The sequence below is a fragment of the Bos indicus genome, chromosome 11 (genome assembly GCF_029378745.1).
Source record: "Bos indicus isolate NIAB-ARS_2022 breed Sahiwal x Tharparkar chromosome 11, NIAB-ARS_B.indTharparkar_mat_pri_1.0, whole genome shotgun sequence".
Classification (NCBI taxonomy): Eukaryota; Metazoa; Chordata; class Mammalia; order Artiodactyla; family Bovidae; genus Bos; species Bos indicus.
Genome location: NC_091770.1, coordinates 43,185,054 through 43,210,600, shown reverse-complemented (window position 1 = coordinate 43,210,600; position 25,547 = coordinate 43,185,054). Strand labels below are relative to the sequence as shown.

The following is a 25,547-nucleotide window of genomic DNA, read 5'->3' as shown; positions in this document are numbered from 1 at the left end:
TGGTGCAGGAAAAGACAGTCCTACCAGGAATTGCTGCTGCCACTCTGGATTCCACAAAAGGCGATGGGGAAAACAGAACCTTTGTTATGACTTTTCATAGGAATTTCTTGCTGAATACATCCCTGGCATTTTTAACAGACCATTTTCTTGCTGAATGCATCCCTGGCATTTTTAACAGACCCAAGTATTTTAAAAAGGATGTTGCTATGCCTATTTTTCATAGCTAGTGAATCAAATTAGCCTTTATCTGTTGAGATGGTGAAAACTCTGGATTGGGAGTAAATTCTTTAGGAGATTGGGAGTTCCCTGGTGATCTAGCAATTAGGATTCCAGGCTTTCACTGCTGTGGCCAAGGTTCAGTCCTTGGTTGGGGAACTGAGATCCTGCAAGCCATGCAGCAAGGCAAAAAAAAAGAAAAAGTAGTTGCTATTATAATTCTGAATTCTGTCTTCTGAACTGAGGAAAACAAACTCCATTCCACTGCAGGTTTTCTTCAATGTGTGCTTCTGGGTGGGTGTAAAAACAAGCAAGGCCTGGAAGATGTTCTCTTAAAAGAGGCTTCATATCAAAGAAATCTCCCTCCAGCCCAATACAGTGTAGTGGAGATTTGTAAGCACAGTGCCACTGAGTATACATTGTTTTTGACAGTAAGGAAAATGGATAGATTTACTTTAATATAGAGATAGTGCCCATCTTTGCATGAAAAGTTCCCTTGGTATCTCTAATTTTTTTGAAGAGATCTCTAGTCTTTCCCATTCTATTGTTTCCCTCTATTTCTTTGCACTGATCACTGAGGAAGGCTTTATTATCTCTCCTTGCTATGATGTAGAACTCTGCATTCAAGTGGGTATATCTTTCCTTTTCTCCTTTGACTTTTGCTTCTCTTCTTTTTGTAGCTATTTGTAAGGCCTCCTCAGACAGCCTTTTGCCTTTTTGCATTTCTTTTTCTTGGGGATGGTCTTGATCACTGCCTCCTATACAATGTCAGGAACCTCTGTCCATAGTTCTTCAGGCACTCTGTCTATCAGATCCCTTGAATCTATTTGTCACTTCCACTGTATAATCATAAGGGATTTGATTTAGGTTATACCTGAATGGTCTAGTGGTTTTCCCTACTTTCTTCAGTTTCAGTCTGAATTTGGCAATAAGGAGTTCATGATCTGAGCCACAGTCAGCTCCTGGACTTGTTCTTGCTGATTGTACAGAGCTTCTCCATCTTTGGGTGCAAAGAATATAATTAATGTGATTTCAGTGTTGACCATCTGGTGATATCCATGTGTAGAATCTTCTCTTGTGTTGTTAGAAGAGCATGTTTGCTATGACCAGTGCGTTCTCCTGGCAAAACTCTATTAGCCTTTGCCCTGCTTCATTCTGTACTCCAAGGCCAAATTTGCCTGTTACTCCAGGTATTTCTTGACTTCCTACTTTTGTATTCCAGTCCCCTATAATGAGAAGGACATCTTTTTTGGGTGTTAGTTCTAGAAGGTCTTGTAGGTCTTCACAGAACCGTTCAACTTCAGCTTCTTCAGCATTACTGGTTGGGACATAGGCTTGGATTACCATGATATTGAATGGTTTGACATGGAAACAATCAAACAGAGATCATTCTGTCGTTTTTGAGATTGCATCCAAGTAGTGCATTTTGGACTCTTTTGTTGACTATGAGGGCTACTCCATTTCTTCTTAGGGATTCTTGCCCACAGTAGTAGATAGAATGGTCATGTGAGTTAAATTCACCCATTCCATTCCATTTTAGTTAGCTGATTCCTAAAATGTCAATGTTCACTCTTGCCATCTCCTGTTTGACCACTTTCAATAAAGGACAGAAATGGTATGGACCTAACAGAAGTAGATGATATTAAGAAGAGGTGGCAAGAATACACAGAAGAACTATACGAAAAAGATCTTCACCACCCAGATAACCATGATGCTGTGATCACTCACCTAGAGCCAGACATCCTGGAATGTGAACTCAAGTGGGCCTTAGGAAGCACCACTACAAACAAAGCTAGTGGAGGTGATGAAATTCCAGTTGAGGTATTTCAAATCCTAAAAGATGATACTGTGAAAGCACTGTACTGAATATGCCAGCAAATTTGGAAAACTCAGCAGTGGCCACAGGACTGGAAAAGGTCAGTTTTCATCCCAATCTCAAAGAAAGGCAATGCCAAAGAATGTTCAAACTACCGCACAATTGCATTCATCTCACATGCTAATAAAGTAATGCTCAAACTTCTCCAAGCCAGGCTTCAACAGTACTTGAATACTGAACTTCCAGATGTTCAAGCTGAATTTATAAAAGGCAGAGCAACCAGAGATCAAATTGCCAACATCTATTGGATCATCGATAAAGCACTAGAGTTCCAGAAAAACATCTACTTCTGCTTTATTGACTATGGCAAAACCTTTGATTGTGTGGATCACAATAAACTGTGGAAAATTCTGCAAGAGATGGGAATACCAGACCTTCTGACCTGCCTCCTGAAAAATCTGTATGCAGGTCAAGAGGCAACAGTTAGAACTGGACATGGAACACATACTGGTTCCAAATCGGGAAAGGAGTACGTCAAAGCTGTATATTGCCACCCTGCTTATTTAACTTATATGCAGGGTACATCATGAGAAATGCTCGACTAGATGAAGAACAAGTTGGAATGAAGATTGCTGGGGGAAATATAAATAACCTCAGATATGCAGATGACACCACACTTATGGCAGAAAGTAAAGAAGAACTAAAAAGCCTCTTGATGAAAGTGAAGAGGAGAGTGAAAGAGTTGGCTTAAAACTCAACATTCAGAAAACTAAGATCATGGCATCTGGTCCCATCACTTCATGGCAAATAGATGGGGAAACAGTGGAAACATGACAGACTTCATTTTTGGGGGGCTCCAAAATCACCGCAGATGGTGACTCCAGCCATGAAATTAAAAGATGCTTGCTGTTTGGAAGAAAGGTTATGACCAACCTATACAGCATATTACAAAGCAGAAACATTACCTTGTCAACAAAGGTCCATCTAGTCAAAGCTATGGTTTTTCCAGTAGTCATGTATGGATGTGAGAGTTGGAGTATAAAAAAAGCTGAGCACTGAAGAACTGATGCTTTTGAACTGTGGTGTTGGAGAAGACTCTTGAGAGTCCTTTGGACTGCAAGGACATCCAACCAGTCCATCCTATAGGAAATCAGTCCTGAATATTCACTGGAAGGACTGATGCTGAAGCTGAAACTCCAATACTTTGGCCACCTGATGTGAAGAACTGACTCATTGGAAAAGACCCTGATGCTGGGAAAGATTGAAGGCAGGAGGAGAAAGGGACGACCATGAGATGGTTGGTTGACATCACCGACTTAACGGACATGAATTTGAGTATGCTCCGGGAGTTGGTGATGGACAGGGAGGCCTGGCATGCTGCAGTCCATGGTGTCGCAAAGAGTTGGACACGACTAAGCGATTGAACTGAGTGATAGTGCAAACCTGATCATGATACTTCTTGGCCTACCATCTTTTAGTGTCCCCTTTGTCCTCTGGATCATGTCTGACAAGTTTACAGACACGTCCCTCTTCCTATTACATTGGCTACCAGCTCCTAACATAGTCCTGGTTGGGAGGAGGCCCTCACTGAGGAAATGGATGCCTGGGGCAGTGAGGAAAGAATTTCACCTTGGGACACTGAAACCAAGATGCATTCAGGGTCTGCCCTGTTGTTCCAAGGGCATAATGGCATTTCTGAAGACCTCTAGCCTGGGTGATGTGTGATACCCATTTTGTAAGCCCACTGGGGCTCTTCCTTCCCCTCGTGAGCTACAGTGCATGGGTTCGGAAAGAGTCGAACATGACTGAACAACTAATACACACAAGTGTTCCAGAATCCAGTTGTTGGGCTCTCCCCAGCCTAGGCACCAGGGATTTGAGTGAAGAAGCTTTTGAGGTAACTTAATCCCAAACAATCAGAATTAAACCTTATGAGAGACCTTGAGCAGACTCAACTGCTCAAGGTCCAGAGATGAGTGGCTGGAATTCTCCACACAGACACTGTGAAAGAGAGAATGGTTACTATTGTTCTAAGCCAATTAAATTTTGGTGGTTTGTTTCATAGCATAGCATTTGGAAAAGTGAGCCTGAAACATTTACCAGGATTGAATATAACCTGGACATAAATTAACCCAAATAATATTTGGGATTTTTTAACTATTAGGGGTAACTGCAATTTAGTTTTAAAAATAAGAACCTGGCAAATATCATAACAATTATGTATAAATAGGTTGAATTTATTCCAGAAATGCAAGGTTCGTTTAACATTGAAATATTAATCAGTGTAATTAACTATGTTTTTCAGAATAACAGCAAAATAGTATTAACTTAATAGAGGGAAAAAAGGCATTTGGTAAAATTCTACATATTCATGACTTAAGAAAAAGAGAAGTCCAGTGCCTATGGATGGAAAGAATCTTCCCCAATCTAATAAGTGATTCTCCAAATATCTACAGCAAATACTATACTGAAGAATAAAATATCAAAACCTTTCCCCCTGAAGTTGGGAACAAGAGAAGGGTGTTCACTATCACCATTTCTATTTAATATTATCCTAGCCAGTAAAAAAGGCAAGAAGCAAAATAAAAGGTATAAGGCTTTGTAGCAAAAGGGCTTTGCAGGTGGTGCTAGAGGTAAAGAACCTGCCTACCAACGCAGATGACTTAAGAGACGTTGGTTCTACCCCTGGGTCAGGAAGATTCCCTGGAAAAGGAAATGGCAATGCACTCCAGAATTCTTGCTTGAGAATTTCCACAGACAGAAGAGATTTGCAGGCTACAGTCCATGGGGTTGCAAAGAGTTGGACACTACTGAAGAGACTCAGCATGAACAGAAGGAAAAAACTGTCCTTATATATGATTGGGGGCTTTCCACATAGCTCAAATGGTAAAGAATCTGCCCATAATGTGGGAGACCTGGGTTTGATCCCTGGATTGAGAAGATCCCCTGGAGAAGCCATGGCAAAACACTCCAGTATTCTTGCCTGGAGAATTCCACAGACAGAGGAGCCTGGCAGGCTACAGTCCACAGAATTGCAGAGTTGGATGCGAATGAGAGACTAATACACACACACACACAATTGACATATTTGTAAATGTAGAAAATTCATAATAATCTACTGATAAATTATTAGAATGAAAAGAATTTTAAAAAATTAAAATATAACAAATTATAGAAAAGTTCTTCCCAGGTGGTGCTAGTAGTAAAGAATCCACCTGCCAATGCAGGAGATGCAAGATGTGGGTTTGATCCCTGGGTGGGGAAGATATCCTGGAGGAGGAAATGAGGAGGAAACCCACTCCAGTATTCTTGCCTGGAAAATTCCATGGACAGAGTAGCCTGGTGGGCTACAGTCTGTGAGGTTGCAAAGAGTCAGACACAGTTGAGCACAGCACAGTTCAAAACAGTCTTCTGAGGTTAATGAATACAAGGTTAATCAACCATAACCAACTGAGTTTCTATATACCATCAACAATCAGAGAGTTTAAAAATGGCATTAAAATAGCATCAAAAAACCCAAAGCACATGACATAGGGAAAATAGGTAAACTTACAGTTGAGAAGACTGGCAGTTCATCCAGGTGGACAAAATTACCAGCAAAGGGGTAAGTTGACATTATGTATTAATACATGCTGACATGGTGCAAAAAGAGAGACACAAAGTTAATTTCATGACTTTTCCTTTCCTAAATGCAAAAACCTATGTCTAACCATGAGGAAATACCAGATGAAACCAAATCAGGGATATTCTACCAAAAAAACCTGGCCTTAAATGTATTCTTAAACATTTCAAAACAAAGACAGACTCAGGAACTGTTCTAGCTTAAGGAAGACTACAGAGACATAAGGAATAAATGCACTATATGATTCAAAAAACAAAAATGCCACAGCACTTATTTTCTCTTTTGTTGTCGGGGACATTAGTAAAGGTATAAAGGAAATCTAAATAATGCACAGAGATTAGACAATAGTAATACATCAATGTTTATTTCCTGATTTTGGTACATGTATCATGATTATGTAAGAGAATATCATTGCTTTTACAAAATACAGATTGAAATATTTAGGGGTAAAATGAAATAATGTCTGCAATTTACTCTCAAATGTATAAATGAAGAAAAACACTGTGTTCATGGACTAGAATATAATTCTCCTTAAACTGATCTAAATATTCATGCAGCCTCAATAAAAATCTTAGCAAGCTTTCTGTTTTCTTGTTTTGACAAGCTGATTTTGAAATTTATGTGGAAGGGCAAGAACCAAAAATAGTTAAGACAACTTTTTAAAAAGAAGAACAAAGTAGAAGGACTTGCTCCTGAGTAAAACTTATTATAAATCTACAATTATTAAGACAGCTTAGTATCATGCAGGCCTTCCCTGGTGGCTCGGCTGGTAAAGAATCTGCCTGCAATATGGGAGACTTTGGGTTCGATCCCCTGGAGGAAGGAAAGGCTTCCCGCTCCAGTATTCTGGCCTGGAGAATTCCATAGACTGTATAGTCTATGGGGTTGCAACGAGTTGGACACGATTGAGCCACTTTCACTTTCACTAGTATAATTCGAGGACAGATAGTAGAAAATTAGACAGAACACTGTGGCCAGCAATAGACACAGACACAGACATTTGATTTATAGCAAAAGTGACACTTCAGAGCAGCGAAGAATGATGAGTTTTCAGTAAATAGTACTGGTACAACTGGATATCCATATGGAAAAAAAGACGAAACCTGACCTCTGCATCGTATATGTAGAAAATTAACCTCTAGGACATTGCAAGTTCAATTGTATGAAGCTTCTAAAAATAATATAGAAAACAATCTTCATAATCACGATGGAAAGAATTTCTTAACCACCAGGACACAAAAAGTGCAGTAACCATGAAAGAAAAGATTGATAATTGGACAAAACCAACATTAATAACATCTGTTCACCAAAAGACAGCGTTAAGAAAGTGAAAAGGCTAGTCATTAAGATTTATATCCTGAATATATAAAGGATATTTTCTAATCAGTAAGACAAAATACAAGATATTTTTAAAAATGGGCAAAAGATCTGAATAGACTTCACAAAATGACTACTAATATATGAAAAAGTATTCAAAAATCAATGAAATTAAAATGAAAACAACAGGGACTTCCCTGGTGGTCCAGTGGTTAAGACTCAGTGCTCCCAATGCAGGGGGCCTGGGTTCGATCTCTGATTGGGGCACTAGATTCCACATGCTGCAGTTAACCATGTGCAGCCAAATAAATAATAAACAAATATTTTAAAAAATGAAAACAACAATACAATGTACTGGACACTTCTATTAGAATGGCTAAGATTACAAAGACTGACAGCAATTATTGGTGAGGATGTAAAGCTAGTGGTAACTCTCATACATTGATGACAGGTAAATTGGAATGACCATGTAGTAAAAAACTGGCAGTATATCCAATTGAATACACACACACCCTAATCCCAACAGTTTCACTTCTACATATTTGTCCTGAATTATGTATAGAAATAGTATTTGTATTAGGCTCAAATTGGATACAGGTCAAAAATAGAATGGATAGGGACTTCCCTGGCAGTCTAGTGGTTAAGATTCTGCACTGCTTGATGCAGAGGGCACGGAATCAATCCCTGGTCAGGGAACTAAGATAAGATTCCACATGTGGCGTGGCCAAAAACAAACAAACAAAAAGCAAAATGAATAAACTATGGCATACTTATACCATTTAGTACTGTTGGCCATAAGAATGAATGAACTGCAACATATTCAACCACAGGGATGAATTTCCCAGACATAATACTGAGTAAGATACAAAAGAACACCTGTGGTAGTTTTATTTACATGAAGTTCAAAACTGGGCAGAACCAATCTTTAATTGTTTTTTTTTTTTTTTTTTTTTTTTTACTTTCTATTAAATTATAACCTGAGAAAATGCACAGATCTGAAATGTATCGGATGACTCTTACCTATGTAAACAGTTACAATAACCATCACCCAGATCAAAATACAGAACATTTTCAACTCCAGTGTGTTGCCTTCCAGATGACAGCTCCCAATATTAACCACTATTCAGACCTATTAGTTTTTTCATAGATTACCATTTCTTGACCAGATTGTTGATTACATAGATGTGGTCACATATTTATCAATTTGCATATTTAGGATTTGTGTACTTTTCTGTATGCATCTTATACTTCACTAATAATTTCTTTTTTGAAGTTAATGATTCTATGATCTATGGCCCCTCAAATCCTGAACTGTAGAAATTTTATTCAAGTGTGTTCTAAGCACTTGCTTCTTCCATTTCTGCTACTGTAGGCATAGTTCATAAATTTATGACTGTTGTCATTTTATAAGTTTATTCAAACTAAAAAGTCACATTAAAATAGGAAGGAGGAATAACATTTAAAAAATTACTGTACTATAAAAATCGTTGTTTCTTTGTGAGGGAGATGATGAATATATGAACTATTTTTTCTCCCCCAGCTTTCCTGGTCTTCTAAAGAACAGCCTGAAAGACACTTCATCTGAAGAGGTAGGAGAGAGACTCAACAATATGCAAACAAAAGCTCCTCCTTGGGCCCCAGTGTCTACCTGAACACTCTCCATCAGTCCCATTTCGATTAAGGTATGGCTCCGAGTCTGGTCTTCAGCATCAAAGTCTGACACTAATACCCCAAGGTAAAGTCTCTCATTATGTCTGCTGATATTCTTTGTATTGAGTTCATTAGTTTCATGCTGGGACTACATATTTTTCTGTCTGCTGCTTTCTAAGGAAATTTGTAGAAGTGGATACCAATAATTATGGAAATTGTGGAGTTTTATGTAGAAATTGACTTTTTGTTGTTTTTAATCTCTCTCCCCACCTTCATTGTGTTGTACAATCTTTCTATTGAGAGAATGTCAAGCTGTTGTTATGGCTAATGTTAAAGGATATTATTTTTATATGAGTTAGTTCCAATTTAATCTCTGTTTCATAAAATTACCTCAAAGTGAATTGATGGTTTAAAAGAATAATCACTTTTAGGAAACAGTTTGGGACATTGTGTTCCTACTATTAGGTGAACATCAAGTAGAATTTGATGTTTGAAAAATTAGAAGCAGTTAATTGTGCTCAAATTATGACTCTCTCCTGAGGAAAGTATTCTGCAGATGACAATTATTAGTCCCACTTTTTAAATGAAAAAGCAAGCATTGAAGAAATTAAGTGCTCTGTGTAAATTTAGAGCCAAGAATGAGACTCAGAATTTCTGGCAGCAAATCATCTGACCACAGGCAACTATTATAATTTAGCTAAAAATACAAGAATTTGTCAAAATAACCTTGATAAATTAATATGCAAAATTAAAAATGAATCTCTACCTTATATATGTTCTCATTACTGTTCCTTATATTCTTGGTCTCCACTGGAAACCCTCATTACCTCAGCTAAAAACCTGGTAGTCATTCTTAACTCCTGCCTCTCTCATGTCCAGTTAGACTTTAAGCCCTGCCAGTTACTCTGTTTTTCCTTTAAATCATTTCAAGCTTGCAAGAATAGTGCAAAGAATGGTTTTTTTCCTCAAAAAATTTGAACATAAATTGCTGACATGGTACTGTAAAGTGAAGTGAAGTCGCTCAGTCGTGTCCAACTCTTTGCGACCCGTGGACTGTAGCCCACAAAGCTCCTCCGTCCATGGGATTCTCCAGGCAAGAATACTGGAGTGGGTTGCCATTTCCTTCTCCAATGGTACTGTAACACTCCACAAATATCCCTGGAGATGCATGCAAGTTGTGTGTCAATAGTTCCTTCCTTCTTCTTCTTTTTTAAAAATTTATTTATTTATTGGCTGCATTGGATCCTAATTGTGGCCTGGGGAATCTTTAGTTACGGCATGTGGGATCTGGATCCCTGACCAGTGATCAAACCCAGGCACCCTGCATTGGGAGCATAGAGTCTCTGCCACTGAACCACCAGGGTTAGTTGCATTTCATTCCTTCTTATCCCTGAAGAGGATTCTGTGGTACCACAGTTTGTTGATAACCTGTTGAAAGACATCTGATTTGTTTCTAGATTTTAGTTATCACAAATAAAGCTGCTGTAACATTTGTATTGGGCTTCTCTGATAGCTCAGTTGGTAAAGAATCTGCCTGCAATGCAGGAGACCCTGGTTTGATTCCTGGGTCAGGAGGATCTGCTGGAGAATGGATAGGCTACCCACTCCAGTATTTTGGGGCTTCCCTGGTGGCTCAGACAGTAAAGAATCCACCTGCAATGCAGGATACCTGGGTTCAATCCCTGCATTGGGAAGATCCTCTGGAGAAGAGAAAGGCTACCCACTCCAATATTCTGGCCTGGAGAATTCCATGGGGTCATAGAGTCAGACACGACTGAGCAACTTTCACAACATTTGTATATAGGCTTTTGCGTGCATATTAGTTTCATTTCCAAAGACACTGGAATGGGTAACCTATCCCTTCTCCAGGGGATCTTTCTGACCCAGGAATCGAGCCGGGGTCTCCTGCATTGCAGACAGATTCTTCACAAACTAAGCTACCAGGGAAGCCCTTTGTCAGATTAAAGCTTTGCAAATATTTCCTCAGAGGATAGTTTCCTATTAACAGAATCTTTTGTGGAATTTTATATATATATATATATATATATATATATATATATGATGTGGTCCAATTTATCAATAAATTCCACTTGGCTAAGTTGCATAGTTCTTTTTATATATTGTTGGGTTAGGTTTGTTAGTATCTGCTGGGGATTTTTGTGACTCGAGATATTGTGAAATATTGGTAGTTTTTTTTTTTTTTTGTATTTTCTTTGTGGTATTAGGTAATACTAGCTTCATAAAACAAGTTGGGACATGTTCCTTTCTCTTCTGTTTTCTGGAAGAGATTATGTAGAATTGGTGTTAACCACTTAAAGTTTGAACTCTTCAGTGAAACCATCTAGAACTGAAAATTTCTTTTGGAGGAACTTTTTAATTATAAACTGAATTTTAAAAATGGCTACAGGACTACAAATACGGCTTTTGCAATAACGAAATAATCTCTGAATTTCTGTCTGTGCCTCAGCTATCATTGCACAGATGCCAATTCCAGCATCTTACCTGAAATAGAATTATACCCGGTGGGTCAGTGGTAAAGAATCTGCCTGCCAATGCAGGAGACATGGGTTCAGTCCCTGGGTGGGGAAGATCCCCTGGAGGAGGAAATGGAAACCCACTCCAGTATTCTTGCTAGGAAAATCCCATGTACAAAGGAGCCTGACAGACTACAGTCTATGGGGTTGCAAAAGAGTTGGACACAACTTAATGACTGAGCACCACGCATGCCCTACAACAGCTATCATTCAGTAAAGGCTGTACTTGAACTCACAAGGCACATCAGTTTGGTTATTTCTACATCGAAGTGAAGTGAAGTCCTTCTGTCATGTCCAACTCTTAGCGACCCCGTGGACTGTAGTCTACCAGGCTTCTCAATCCACAGAATTCTCCAGGTAAGAATACTGGAGTGGGTTGCCATTTCCTTCTCCAGGGGATCTTCCAGACCCAGGTTCCACCAAATGAGGCACTTTCTCTGCAACCAACTATTGAACTGCTACTAAGCTCTGCTACATTGCCATTGTTTTCTGTGGAGTGCATTATTAAGGCTTTCTTTTCTTCAAGTGACTTTAAAACATGTAATCACCACTGTAGCATCTTATTTGAGTATCTTTTATAGTAAGTAAAAAATAAGAGAGCTCCTAAATCTCATATATGTTCAATAGCTTGTTTTTAGCTGAAGGATGATGAGAGGAGCCCTCCATGGATAAACCCATGGCCAGTAATAGTATTACATTATGCTGTACATGGGTGCAATTTCAAAAATGACAGAATTATCTCTGTTTCCAAGGCAAACCATTCAGTATCACAGCAATCCAAGTCTATTCCCCAAACACTAATGCCAAAGAAGCTCAAGTTGAATGTTCTATGATGACCTACAAAACCTTCTAGAACTAACACCAAAAAGAGATGTCCTTTTCATTATAGGGGACTGGAATGCAAAAGTAGGAAGTCAAGAGATACCTGGAGTAACAGGCAAGTTTGGTCTTGGAGTACAGAATGAAGCAGGGCAAAGGCTAATAGAGTTTTGCCAAGAGAACACACTGGTCGTAGCAAATACCCTCTTCCAACAACACAAGAGACAACTTTACACATGGACATCACCAGATGTCCAATACCAAAATCAGATTGATTATATTCTTTGCAGCCAAAGATGGAGAAGCTCTATACAGTCAGCAAAAACAAGACCAGGAGCTGACTGTGGCTCAGATCATGAACTCCTTATTGCCAAATTCAGACTGAAATTGAAGAAAGTAGGGAAAACCACCAGACCATTCAGGTATGACCTAAATCAAATCCCTTATGGCTATACAGTAGAAGTGAGAAATAGATTTAAGGAGCTAGGTCTGATAGAGTGCCTGATGAACTATGGATGGAGATTCATGACATTGTACAGGAGACAGGAATCAAGACCACCCCCAAGAAAAAGAAATGCAAAAAAGCAAAATGGCTGTCTGAGGAGGCCTTACAAATAGCTGTACAAAGAAGAGAAATGAAAAGCAAAGGAGAAAAAGAAAGATATACCCATTTGAATGCAGAGTTCCAAAGAATAGCAAGGAGAGAGAAGAAAACCTTCCTCAGTGATCAGTGCAAAGAAATAGAGGAAAACAATAGAATGGGAAAGACTAGAGATCTCTTCAAGAAAGTTAGAGATACCAAGGGAACATTTCATGCAAAGGTGGGCTCAATAAAGGACAGAAATGGTATGGACCTAACAGAAGCAGAAGATATTAAGAAGAGGTGGCAAGAATACACAGAAGAACTGTACAAAAAAGATCTTCACGACCCAGATAATCATGATGGTGTGATCACCCACACTCAGCTAGAGCCAGACATCCTGGAATGTGAAGTCAAGTGGGCCTTAGGAAGCATCACTATGTGCCGGTGCCAGCCGGCAAAGTCGATCAGGTCCCGAGAACATGCACGGCGGGGCTGAGAAAGAAAACTACAGCAAGAGACTACAACAAAGATGGGGTCGAGAGGTTCAGACACATCTCCACAAAGGGGAACGGTCTGACACCAGCTTTATTCAGCATCTTATATTTATACAGGAGAGCGTGAGAAAGACAAGACAATTAACATTTTCTTTGTTGACCTATACATCTTACAAAAAATCACAAGAAATCTTGAGAGCATGGGAATGGCACCCTGTTATTATTTCTTACACCAGATAACATCTCCCTGTGTGTGAGAAGTTTGCACAGAACTCCAGGTGTCTGCAGTAAATATTCACCTAATCTCTGGGGTGGCGGGACAGAGAGCTATGTTTGCAAGCAAACCCTCAAGGACTGAGGCAGCTCCCAGGGCTGTGTCCTTCAGACAAAGGACCCCGTTCTCACGGGCAGCTCCCCGCATCTCCCCCTTTCTTTTTATATAGCACGCTTATGTTCCTTTAACCGCAGACCATTTCCATAGATGGAAGCCTTTATCATCCATAGATCATCAATCAGTTTTTTAATTAAACAAGGTGCAAGAAATAAAACAGTTAAAATTATTAAGAATAGTCCTCCCATGGCTGCTCCCAAGTACCAAATACTATCGATGGTAGGTACATGTCGAAAAAGTTCTTTAACAAAAGACTCAGCTCTTTTTGCAACATCCAAATCAAGTCTGGGTGCATTTTCAATGTTCATTATTTCCTGATGTAGATGCAGCAAATCTAAGGAAATATTTTCATTATGCCAAATACCTTCTAAATGAGCTTTCACCTTATCCCAAGCAGTTATATACCATTATATTTTTTGGGGGTAACAGATCCATCGGAAATCAGCATGACATTGTACTCGTAATCTCAACTTTATACTTTGAACCTCTTCACCTAAAAATTTTACAACATCATAAAGGGCATTCAATCGATCTTCTAGCTTTTTGTCAATATCTTCTTGAGTCCCCAGGGTAACGGATACATTTTGTGCCAGATTATTAACAAAAGTTGCAGTTTGCACTGATTGTACCAAGGACAGGCTGCAGTAATCGAAGAAGCAATAAGGGTTACCAAAGCTACAAATCCCAGAATTATTAACCCTATTCCCCTGCGATAACACATTAAAGCACCCTCTACTTCTCTCCAAAGTTCAAGTCCTTTTTCATCATACCAAGACCCATTAATCTTTACAGGAACCATAACAAAAGCAGGCTGTCTTAAGACTAAAACCCTAGTTTGATTAGTAATTCCCCTGACGCAGTTAGTCAAAGTACAGTTGTTACAAGTTACATTATAATTTCGTAACCCAGGTTGTATATTTACAGACCATACTAGTAAAGCATAAGGGTGAGGCACACATGCACGAGGGCATCTCATGGTGAGATTCGATAAATAACCGTGTCTTAGTTTCGATCCCACCTGAAGGTAGAAACCCTCACATCCAAGGGCGGCAGCTAGTTTCCAGATTTCTGTTTGGAACACTTTAGAGCCGCCCAAATTCCAAATACGGAATGCAAAGTTTCTATTATCCTGAGCTCCAGGGTTTCAGGCCGAGTCTGGAGACCAGTCCCACAATGACTCATTTGTTCCAAATATGTTATAAACCGTAGCAGTTCCATCTCGACACAGTTTCCATGGTGCAGCAGTGACTCTTCCCCTTGTTCCAAAGTCGCAGAAAGGGATATCTAAAGGACCAGTTCCATTACGACGTTGAGGAGTTCCAGATTCTTTCCTTACTCCAGGAATATATAGGTTCCAACAATTGTCATAATCAGCATATCCTGACTCCCCAACAAAAAGACATCCTGTTGAATTAAAATATCTAGACAGACAAATAGGTAAGCGATCAAACACTCCATGATAAGAGAAATTAACTTGATTAGGAATAATATGTTTATCTGAAAAACCACCCAAAGCCACAGTATCATTAGTGTATATGGGAATGGACCCTCCCAGCCCACTGGTTGGAGAAGGGGAGGGTCGGGAAAATAAGCCCAGTAAGCACTTGAATATTCTTCAGAATGTGCAGTATTAATCTGATTTAAGATAATTAATAAGGTTATCAGGAAGCTTAAAGGCAATATCGAATCGCCCTGCACAGCAACACGATTCTGTGTCTCTCGCATCAATGCCTGAAGTTGTTGCCAAGATGGTAATTCATCATGCTCTTGAATCGCCAGTCTCCTCATCTGGTTTACTAGAGATCGTTTCCGCCGTGCGTACCAACCTTTCCGGCAGCCAGCGCGGCACTTCGGCATCCTGTGGGAAAACACAAACATGCCCTCGTCCCCAAATTATTACAGGATCTGGTCCATACCATTTTCCCACAAGTGGGTCTTTCCAAAAGACTTCAGGTCTTATTGTTTGCGCATCAAAGTTCCAAAATCGCTGTGCTGCTGAACGGCCACTTTTATCCAATTGTAAAAAATTTAGAACAAATAAAGCATGGTTTAAAGAGTTGGAGGGGGTATTGAGATACAATTCCCCCTCCTTTAGTTTTTGCAATTGATGTTTGAGAGTTTGATGTGCCCGTTTAATGATTCCTTGACCTTGAGGATTATAAGGGATACCCGTTTTATGTGCAATAGACAATTGCGTACAAAATAATTGGAAATTTTTCCCAGTGTATCCTGGACCATTGTCTGTTTTTATGGTCTTAGGGGTTCCCATAACACCAAAACGTTTAATGCAATGAGCTATACAATGTTTGCTAGCTTCTCTGGATTGTAGAGAGGCATGTAAAAAGCCGGAGAAGGTATCAATAGTAACATGAACAAATTTTTGTTTACCAAATTCAGGAATATGGGTAACATCCATTTGCCATATGTCGTTTGGCAACAATCCTCGGGGATTAACTCCATAATGGGGGATGCTAAAAAATTGAGGACATGTTTGACATTGCTTAACAATCTGCCTGGCAGCTTCTTGAGTAATGCCAAATTGAAGTCTTAAGCTATTGCTGTTTTGATGGTGTAAGCTGTGAGAAGTTTTTGCCATTTGTTCCGATGAAGGAAATATCATACGTGTAGCTTCGTCAGCCAAAGCATTGCCTCGTGCTAAAGGTCCAGGAAGTCCAGAGTGAGCACGAATATGACCGAAATAGCATTTGTTAACTCTGGAGCAAATTAAATGTTGTATATCACGAAAAAGAGTTTGAATAGTAGAATTCAGGGTACCAATAAATGGAACAGTCTCAATAGTGTTTAAGGCTCTTATGATATATTGACTATCAGAATATAAATTGAATGGAGCAGAGATTTGTAATAGAGCCTGAAAAATGGCAAATAGTTCTACTTCTTGAGCAGACTTATAATTAGTGTGCCAGGTGGCAGGATTATCCTGTATAATCAAACTAGCTATTCCATTAGAAGAGCCATCAGTAAATACAGTTAGGGCGTCAGCAAGGGGCTGAGAAACAATGATTTTGGGGAAGAGAAATTGGTGATAGTGAGAAAATTGTAAAATTTTACCTGAGGGATAATGATTATCAAGCCGTCTACTAAAACCAGCTAAGGCAATAACCCAATTGTCGCTAAACTGAAACATAAGCAAGCTGTTTAGCCAACACCATTCCCGCCTGCTCATCCCCTATCATTTTCCCAATTGCCTCAAGCAGGCAGGCAACAAAATCCTGATATGGTTCATCTGGCCCCTGGCGAATTTTAGATAAATCTTCAGTCTTTTTATCAGAATTTGGAAGCTGTTTCCATGCTCATAGAGCCGAAGCACTAATCTGAGGGTAGGCTCCAGGCAAATAATTAAGTTGATTATTAGTGTCTCAATAATCTCCCTCTCCCACCATCATTTCATAAGTGGTGTTCAGTCCCTGTTGCCGATTGATATCGGCTGTGATCCCACACTGCTCAGCAAACTCAGATTTCCATAGTAAATAATCTCCTCCAGATAAACAAGCCCAAGCAACATGTTTCCAATCATTAGGTGGCAGATTTTGATTTCCTAAAGCCTCTATAATAGCCTGAGTAAACGGTGCAGTCAGGCCGTATTGTGCACAAGCCACTTTTAACTCTTTTAGTTGTTTGAAGGGTAGCGGTTCATAATACCTCTGCTGTTGAGCATTTTCAAACACTGGATAGATTCCTGAAAACCCGGGAATATGTTCTCCTTCTTCATTAGCTCACTTAATCGCTTGTTGAAGAGGAGATAATAGTATCTCACTTCTAATTTTTATGTTTTCACCGGGCAAAGAAGCAGGGATAGATATAAGCTATCGCGGCTCTACGAAAGGCGGAGGTGGATTGAGCCCAGCAAGAACTGAGGGAGGATATGCTGGAGGCACAGACTAACTGGAGTGGGAGTCTCCCTGTGCATCCTTTTTTACTGCTATAACAATTTTCTGAATTAAATTCTCCAGCTGTTCTTCAGAAAGCCCTGAATGCTTTAATTCCCCTTTTCCCGAGGGGGATTGCATGTTAACCATCATCTCCCAAGGCATATCCTCTCTATGGTACTGAGCTGCTTGTTCATTTAACTCTTCCTGTTCATCAGAGCTTAACACATCATCATTCCCTCCAGCCTTACAAGCTGTTCCCTCAGGCATGGCATAAAGTGGCTCAGGTGGAGGGGCGGAAGGCTCTGTAACTTTGGGTTCTGTGGAATCTTGGAGAGCCATTTGAATTTTATGCCCCTCATGTTCAGGATCCAGACAGTCTCTTATGAGAGTCCACAAAGAAAAAGTATCCACAGGGACACGATTGGGACCATGTAAGGAATAATATGTCTGCAATTGTTTTCCTAACTTTTTCCAAGTTTCCAGACTAACTGTTCCTTCCTCTGGAAACCAGGGACAAACTTCTTCTATAAAAAGTAAAAACTTCTCCAGCTGTAACTTATTTACATGAATTCCCCTACCTTTTAACATAGTTTTCAACATATGTACAAATAACTGGCGGCTATTGCCTTGTCCCATGATTTATTACTCTCGACAATAACACTCCCTGCCCTTTACTTCAAATAATTAGGAATTCCTCATTACTTACCTCAATCTTGGCAGGCAGCGGCCATCGTCACGCTCCGATTCCCAAGTCCCTGTTCGGGCGCCACCTGCCAGTGCCGGCCGGCAAAGTTGATCAGGTCCCGAGAACATGCACGGCGGGGCTGAGAAAGAAAACTACAGCAAGAGACTACAACAAAGATGGGGTCGAGAGGTTCAGACACATCTCCACAAAGGGGAGCGGTCTGACACCAGCTTTATTCAGCATCTTATATTTATACAGGAGAGCGTGAGAAAGACAAGACAGTTAACATTTTCTTTGTTGACCTATACATCTTACAAAAAGTCACAAGAAATCTTGAGAGCATGGGAATGGCACCCTGTTATTATTTCTTACACCAGATAACATCTCCCTGTGTGTGAGAAGTTTGCACAGAACTCCAGGTGTCTGCAGTAAATATTCGCCTAATCTCTGGGGTGGCGGGACAGAGAGCTATGTTTGCAAGCAAACCCTCAAGGACTGAGGCAGCTCCCAGGGCTGTGTCCTTCAGACAAAGGACCCCATTCTCACGGGCAGCTCCTTGCAACTATGAACAAAGCTAGTGGAGGTGATGGAATTCCAGTTGAATTATTTCAAATCCTGAAAGATGATGCTGTGAAAGTGCTGCACTCAATATGCCAGAAAATTTGGAAAACTCAGCAGTGGACACAGGACTGGAAAAGGTCAGGTTTCATTCCAATCCCAAAGAAAGGCAATGCCAAAGAATGCTCAAACTACCGCACAATTGCACTCATCTCACACACTAGTAAAGTAATGCTCAAAATTCTCCAAGCCAGGCTTCAGCAATACATGAACCGTGAACTTCCAGATGTTCAAGCTGGTTTGGAAAAGGCAGAGGAACCAGAGATCAAATTGCCAGCATCCCCTGGATCATGGAAAAAGCAAGAGAGTTCCAGAAAAACATTTATTTCTGCTTTATTGACTATGCCAAAGCCTTTGACTGTGTGGATCACAATAAACTGTGGAAAATTCTGAAAGTGTTGGGAATGCCAGACCACCTGACCTGCCTCTTGAGAAATCTGTATGCAGGTCAGGAAGCAACAGTTAGAACTGGACATGGAACAACAGACTGGTTCCAAATAGGAAAAGGCGTATGTCAAGGCTGTATATTGTCACCCTGCTTATTTAACTTATATGCAGAGTACATCATGAGAAACACTGGGCTGGAGGAAGCATAAGCTGGAATCAAGATTGCCAGGAGAAATATCAATAACATCAGATATGCAGATGACACCACCCTTATGGCAGAAAGTGAAGAAGAACTAAAGAGCCTCTTGATGAAAGTGAAAGAGAAGAGTGAAAAAGTTGGCTTAAAGCTCAACATTCAGAAAACTAAGATCATGGCATCTGGTCCCATCACTTCATGGCAAATAGATGGGGAAAAAGTGGAAACAGTGGCTGACTTTATTTTTCTGGGCTCCAAATCACTGCAGATGGTTATTGCAGCCATGAAATTAAGAGACACTTACTCCTTGGAAGGAAAGTTATAACTAACCTAGACAGAATATTACAAAGCAGAGACATTACTTTGTCAACAAAGGTCCATCTAGTCAAGGCTATGGTTTTTCCAGTGGTCATGTATGGATGTGAGAGTTGGACTATAAAGAGAAGTGAGCGCAGAAGAATTGATGCTTTTGAACTATGGTATTGGAGAAGACTCTTGAGAGTCCCTTGGACTGCAAGGAGATCCAACCAGTCCACCCTAAAGGAGATCAGTCCTGGATGTTCATTGGAAGGATTGATGTTGAAGCTGAAACTTCAATACTTTGGCCACCTGATGTGAAGAGCTGACTCATTGGAAAAGACCGTGATGCTGGGAAAGATTGAGGGCAGGAGGAGAAGGGGACAACAGAGGATGAGATGGTTGGATGGCATCACCGACTCAATGGACATGGGTTTGGGTGGACTCTGGGAATTGGTGATGGACAGGGAGGCCTGGCGTGCTTCGGTTCATGGGGTTGCAAAGAGTCGGACATGACTGAGCGACTGAACTGCACTGAATTGAATTGATTTCACATGTAAAGATTTTAGCTTCACAGTCATCACTAATAATTGCAGCATTTTACTCTGGCAGCAATAAATATACATTCATATATATTTTATCCAACTGATAGAATTTCTACTTATAATTACATAAGGAAAATTGACTCAAAGTTACATCTAGAAAGCTCAGTCACTTTGGAAAACAAATATTCTAATACAGTGAAACCAAACAAATGTTTTGTTCAGTTGTTGCTGTTACACTGATTAGATAGGCTGTGTATCCTTCCACAGCAATCTTTCCAAAGAAAGATTGAAGACAGGAGGAGAAGGGGATGACAGAGAACAAGATGGTTGGAAGGCATCACTGACTCGATGGACATGAATTTGAGCAAGATCCAGGAGTTGGTAATGGACAGGGAAGCCTGGCATGCTGCAGTCCATGGGGTTGCAAAGAGTTGGACATGACTGAGCGACTGAACTGAACTGTATACTTCCACAGGATCGCTGATTACACACAGGCTTCAGCATGAAAGAAATGACATTCAAAGGGCACTTAGTCAAAACCAAAGTCAGTTCAGATTATAGTTGAATCTGAGGTTGAACCCAAACTTCAGTGTATGTCTAGTATTTATTTGTGTATTATACATTTCCCATGGCACTAATATATACATTATAAAACATACACACACCCCAAAATTAAAGTGTGAGCTCTAGTACTTTCTACCTATATTCCAGTAAAGCTTCCTGTGTACACACACCCTTCCCCCTTGGGGATCACTGATCTAAGAGAGAAAATCTAAGCTCTTTAACCTGATGTAACAGAACCCTTCAAGATCTGGTCACTGCTTCATAGAGAACAGATGTTGTCAAGGGGGAGGGAATTGGGGGAGAGATGAATTGGGAATTTGGGGTTAGCCGATATAAGCTGTTTATATAGGATAGATTAAAGAGCAAGGCTGTACTGTATAGCACAAAGAACTATATTCAATATCTGGTGATAAACCATAATGGAAAAGAATATTTTAATAGGATATGTATGTATGTATATATATATATAAAACTGAATCACTTTGCTGTATAGCAGAAATTAACATAACATAGTAAATAAGTTATATCTCAGTTAAAAAAAAAAAATCTGGTCACTGGTTTATCAGTCATCTCTCCCTGTGCACTCCAAAAGCATTGACTTGCTTGTAGTCTCCTAGGCATCCTGCTGTTTCTTGCCTCCGTGCCTTTGCTTGGGCTGTACCCTGTGCTTATCATGAAGTTTTCTCTGTTTGCTTGGTTAACTCCATTCGTACTTTTGTCTGCTCAGACACCACACTCTCCAGGAAGTTCCCTGGCACTCCTTTGTCTCTCTTTTGATGTCGTGTTAGGTATTCCTCCTCTTGGCTCCCAAATCTCTAGTGGGTAGTTCTATTCTTAAACTTATTAATTGTAGTTTAATTGTCAGGGGGGACCCTGAGACTGATGTGTTTCTGCAACCCTGGAAGATTGGGGCTAAAATAGAAATTAAGTTGGGTTATAGACAAGTATAAAAAGTTGTACTTTCTGTATTCTTGAGAATTTTCATACTGAGGTTGGAATCTACCATCCTTGTTGACCCTGGGCCCTTGGTCTAATGACACTTCACCCAGGGGTTAGGTTCAAAGATGAAAAGGTGAAGATAGATCTATTTGTGCCATATACTCAGATATATTCAGATATAGTGCTAGGAAATAGATGGCTCTGTCAAAGGAAGATACCTGCGAAGAGTTTCATGAGAGGATGTCTAGGAAAACTAACCATCTTTTCCCTTACTCTCCCCTACACAGATTGTAGGTTCTTCCCACAATGACTGTTTCTCTGACACCAGCTAGGTGTCCTGGTATCAATTCAATCCTTACACTAATTGGAGTTACTGCAGAATTCCTAAGTGAAGGGCTCAATCCCACAAGAGTGTGCTTCAATGCAGAGGCCACCCCCAAGTAGTAGGTCCCCAGGCTACCCACAGCTTCTGTCTGACTTGGCTACAGACTGGAGTTTCCCACCACCGTCTCCTCAGGTTCAATAATTTGTGAGTGGCTCTCAGGACCCAAGAAAAAGTTTATGTACTGTTGCTGATTTATTGCAAGGGATATTTTAATGTGTATAAATGTGAAGAGGTTCATAGGGCAGGTCTGGAAGGAAACTGAGTGTCAGAGTTTTGGTCCTTGTGGATTGGGGTCTGCCACCTTCCTGGCACATGGATGTGTTCATAACCCAGAAGCTCTCTGAATCCTGTACACTGGGGATTTTTATGGAGGCTTCATCTTCTGGCTATGTTGTTTAGTCACTCAGTCATGTCTGACTCTTTGCGACCCCATGGACTGCAGCATGCCAGGCTTCCCTGTCCTTCACCAGCTCCTGGAGTTTGCTCAAACTCATGTCCTTTGAGTCGGTGATGCTATCCAACCGTCTCATCCTCTGTTGCCCCCTTCTCCTCCTGCCTTTGATGTTTCCCAGCATGAGTGTCTTTTCCAATGAGTCAGTTCTTCACATCAGGTTGCCAAAGTATTGGAGCTTCAGCATCAGTCCTTCCAATGAATATTTAGGGTTGATTTCCTTTAGGATTGACTGGTTTGATCTCTTTGTAGTCCAAGGGACTCTCAAGAGTCTTCTCCAACACCACAGTTCCAAAGCATCAATTCTCTATTATTAGCTCCACTTCCAACCCTTCTTCCCTCTCCAGAGACTTGGGGGAGGGGTGGCAACTGAAATTTCCAAGCTTCTAATCATAACTTGGGCTTTTTGGTGACAAGCCTCCTTCCAAGAGCTCACCCAGAGTTGCCTCACTACAACAAAAGACATTCCTATCATCCAGAAAATTACAAAGGTCTTAGGAGCTCTGGATCAGGCCTGAATATTACAGCATGAGATTTTCCTAGGACTCCTATTTACAAGGATTTTAGGAGCTCTGTGTCGGGAACCAGGGGGCAGAGACCACTATGTACTTCTTATTACTTCAGAGACTACTTAACCAAGGTGTCGGCTGTGTGTAGGTGCCCAGTGCGTGTAACAGCAGGCTCTGTTTCCATCCTAGACCTGCAGAGGCCATGGGAGGGAGTAGTTACAGGAATCTGGAGACACAGCTGAATGGACATGGTCACCTGACAGGAGCAGGGACCTCTGAAGTGACCCTGCTGGGAAATAAAACACTCAGCCTTACTATCCTGCCCCTCCCTCTCTCCCCTGCCCCCTGCCCCAAACTTTGGCTGAATTCAACCAGAAACCAGAGGGCAGAGTAGACTGGGGATGTGGTCCTGGGCACAGAGCGTGATGGGGAAGGCAGAGTAAGGATCAGGAGGGCAAACAGAAGGCATCCGCACACAGGTAACCAAAGTACCCTTGAAAATCCTTAAAATCCACCCTCAACCCCTCCTCCACTTAGTCTTAAGTTTTCACACATGAAACTTTAAATAAGTGACTTATTGTAAAGTGGAGGCAGATGCTAAAATCTTTCCTTTATTCCCTTACTTCTGAGAGGACTGCTCTCTCTCAGCCATTCAACCATGGCTGTTTGGCTGAAGCGGTGGGGGAATTCTCTAATGTAGAAGATTAGCGAAACATCAGACATCACAGACGCAAATGCCTCAGGGGGCCAGGCAGGTAAAGAAAATCAGACCAAATAAGACATCAATGGATGCAGCTGCAGGCAAGCCAGTGGGTGATCTCAGGCTCCCTTTCCTAATGCTATCTCTTTTCATCAGCCTTCCGTTCATGGTGATGAGCAACTACAGTGTTGACTAATCACTTCTGGATGCAGAATGAGATTCACAGAAAGCAGTCTCCCCTGTGCTCTTCCAAAAGACCGATCCCTCAATAAATATGGGCAGAAGGCTGGGGGCACTTCCCTTTAGGAAGCCTATCAGGTGCAAGAACTGCTCTCAGTGCTTCCCTGGAATTAGTTCCTTTCATCCCTGTCATGTCCCTACAAGATAAGAATTATTATGATCATGACATTACAGGTGAGGAAACTGAGGCACAGAGATATTAAGGAAGGGCCAGGTGACCTGCTTCATCTCTTCAGCTGTGCATTTTGGGTAGGACTGTCTATCTGGGAAGAACCAAGGGGATTATATATTCATGTTTGAACCTTCAGTTCAGTTCAGTTGCTCAGTCATGTCTGACTTCTTTGCGACCCCATGAACCACAGCACGCTAGGCCTCCCTATCCATCACCAGCTCCTGGAGTTCACTCAGACTCACGTCCATCGAGTTGGTGATGCTATCCAGCCATCTCATCCTCTGTTGTCCCCTTCTCCTCCTGCCCCCAATCCCTCCCAGCATCAAAGTCTTTTCCAATGAGTCAACTCTTCGCATGAGGTGGCCAAAGTATTGGAGTTTCAGCTTTAGCATCAGTCCTTCCAATGAACACCCAGGACTGATCTCCTTTAGGATGGACTGGTTGGATCTCCTTGCAGTCCAAGGGACTCTCAAGAGTCTTCTCCAACACCACAGTTCAAAAGCATCAATTCTTCAGTGCTCAGCTTTCTTCACAGTCCAACTCTCATATCCATACATGACCACTGGAAAAACCATAGCCTTGACTTATTTGGATCTAATTTGGTTTAAAAAAGGATTTGAGGTGTCTAGAATATTTCACCTCTGAAATACATTACAAATCATATCATTAAAAAAACAGTAAATCTGGAAAATAATGAAGTTTACTTTTAAGAGGGGCTGGATATTTATGTGGCCATAGTCATGGCTGCGATAGCCTCCTGGGGCAGAAAGTCAGAGCAGCTTCTCTTCACTTGTTTGGACACCTGCCTGGGCCTCTTGGGACCTGTGGGTTTCCAAGTATTACCTGTACACTTTGCATTCCAGACACATTCCTTTGGAATAAACAGATGGTAGGGAGAGACGGGCTTCGTAGAAGAATCTTTCTCCTTGGATACCTTACCCCACCACCTGCAGCTCCTCTGTGCTGGACAACTTAAATGAGTGTTTGATCTCCACAATGGGTGTTTAATTGCTTCCAAGATACATCAGCATAAGACAAACCATTATTAGCAAACATCTAGCACTACACTGAGTAAAAGGGGTGGGAAGGGACACCTTGCCTTGTTCCTGATCTTAGGAGGAAGGAATTTGTTCCTTTACCATGAATAATCATGTTAGCTATGATTTTTTGGAGATTCTCTTAAAAAGTTGAGGCAGTTCCTCTCTCTTCCTGTGCTGTGTGCTGTGCTTAGTCACTCAGTCTTGTCAGATTTTTTTGCGACCCTGTGGACTGTAGCCCACCAGGCTCCTCTGGTTGGGCTGGAATACTGGAATGGGTTGCCATGCCCTCCTCCAAGGGATCTTTCTGACCCAGAGATCAAACCCAGGTCTCCCCCATTGCAGGTGAATTCTTTACCATCTGAGCCACCAGAGAAGCCCAAGAATACTGGAGTATAGTACTCTATTTGGTACCATAATTCAATTTAGATATGTTGCATGGAGAAGACAATGGCACCCCAGTCCAGTACTCTTGCCTGGAAAATCCCAT

General features: G+C 40.9%; 1 long non-coding RNA gene across 1 annotated transcript in view; it reads left to right on the top strand.

Moving 5' to 3' along the window:
• LOC139185772 (uncharacterized) overlaps positions 1 to 25,547 on the top strand; it is an 87,931-nt gene that overhangs the window by 20,293 nt on the left and 42,091 nt on the right. Inside the window, exon 2 of the long non-coding RNA XR_011569258.1 lies at positions 8,512 to 8,706. This is a non-coding gene — a long non-coding RNA (uncharacterized lncRNA). The remainder of the gene's footprint in view (positions 1 to 8,511; positions 8,707 to 25,547) is intronic.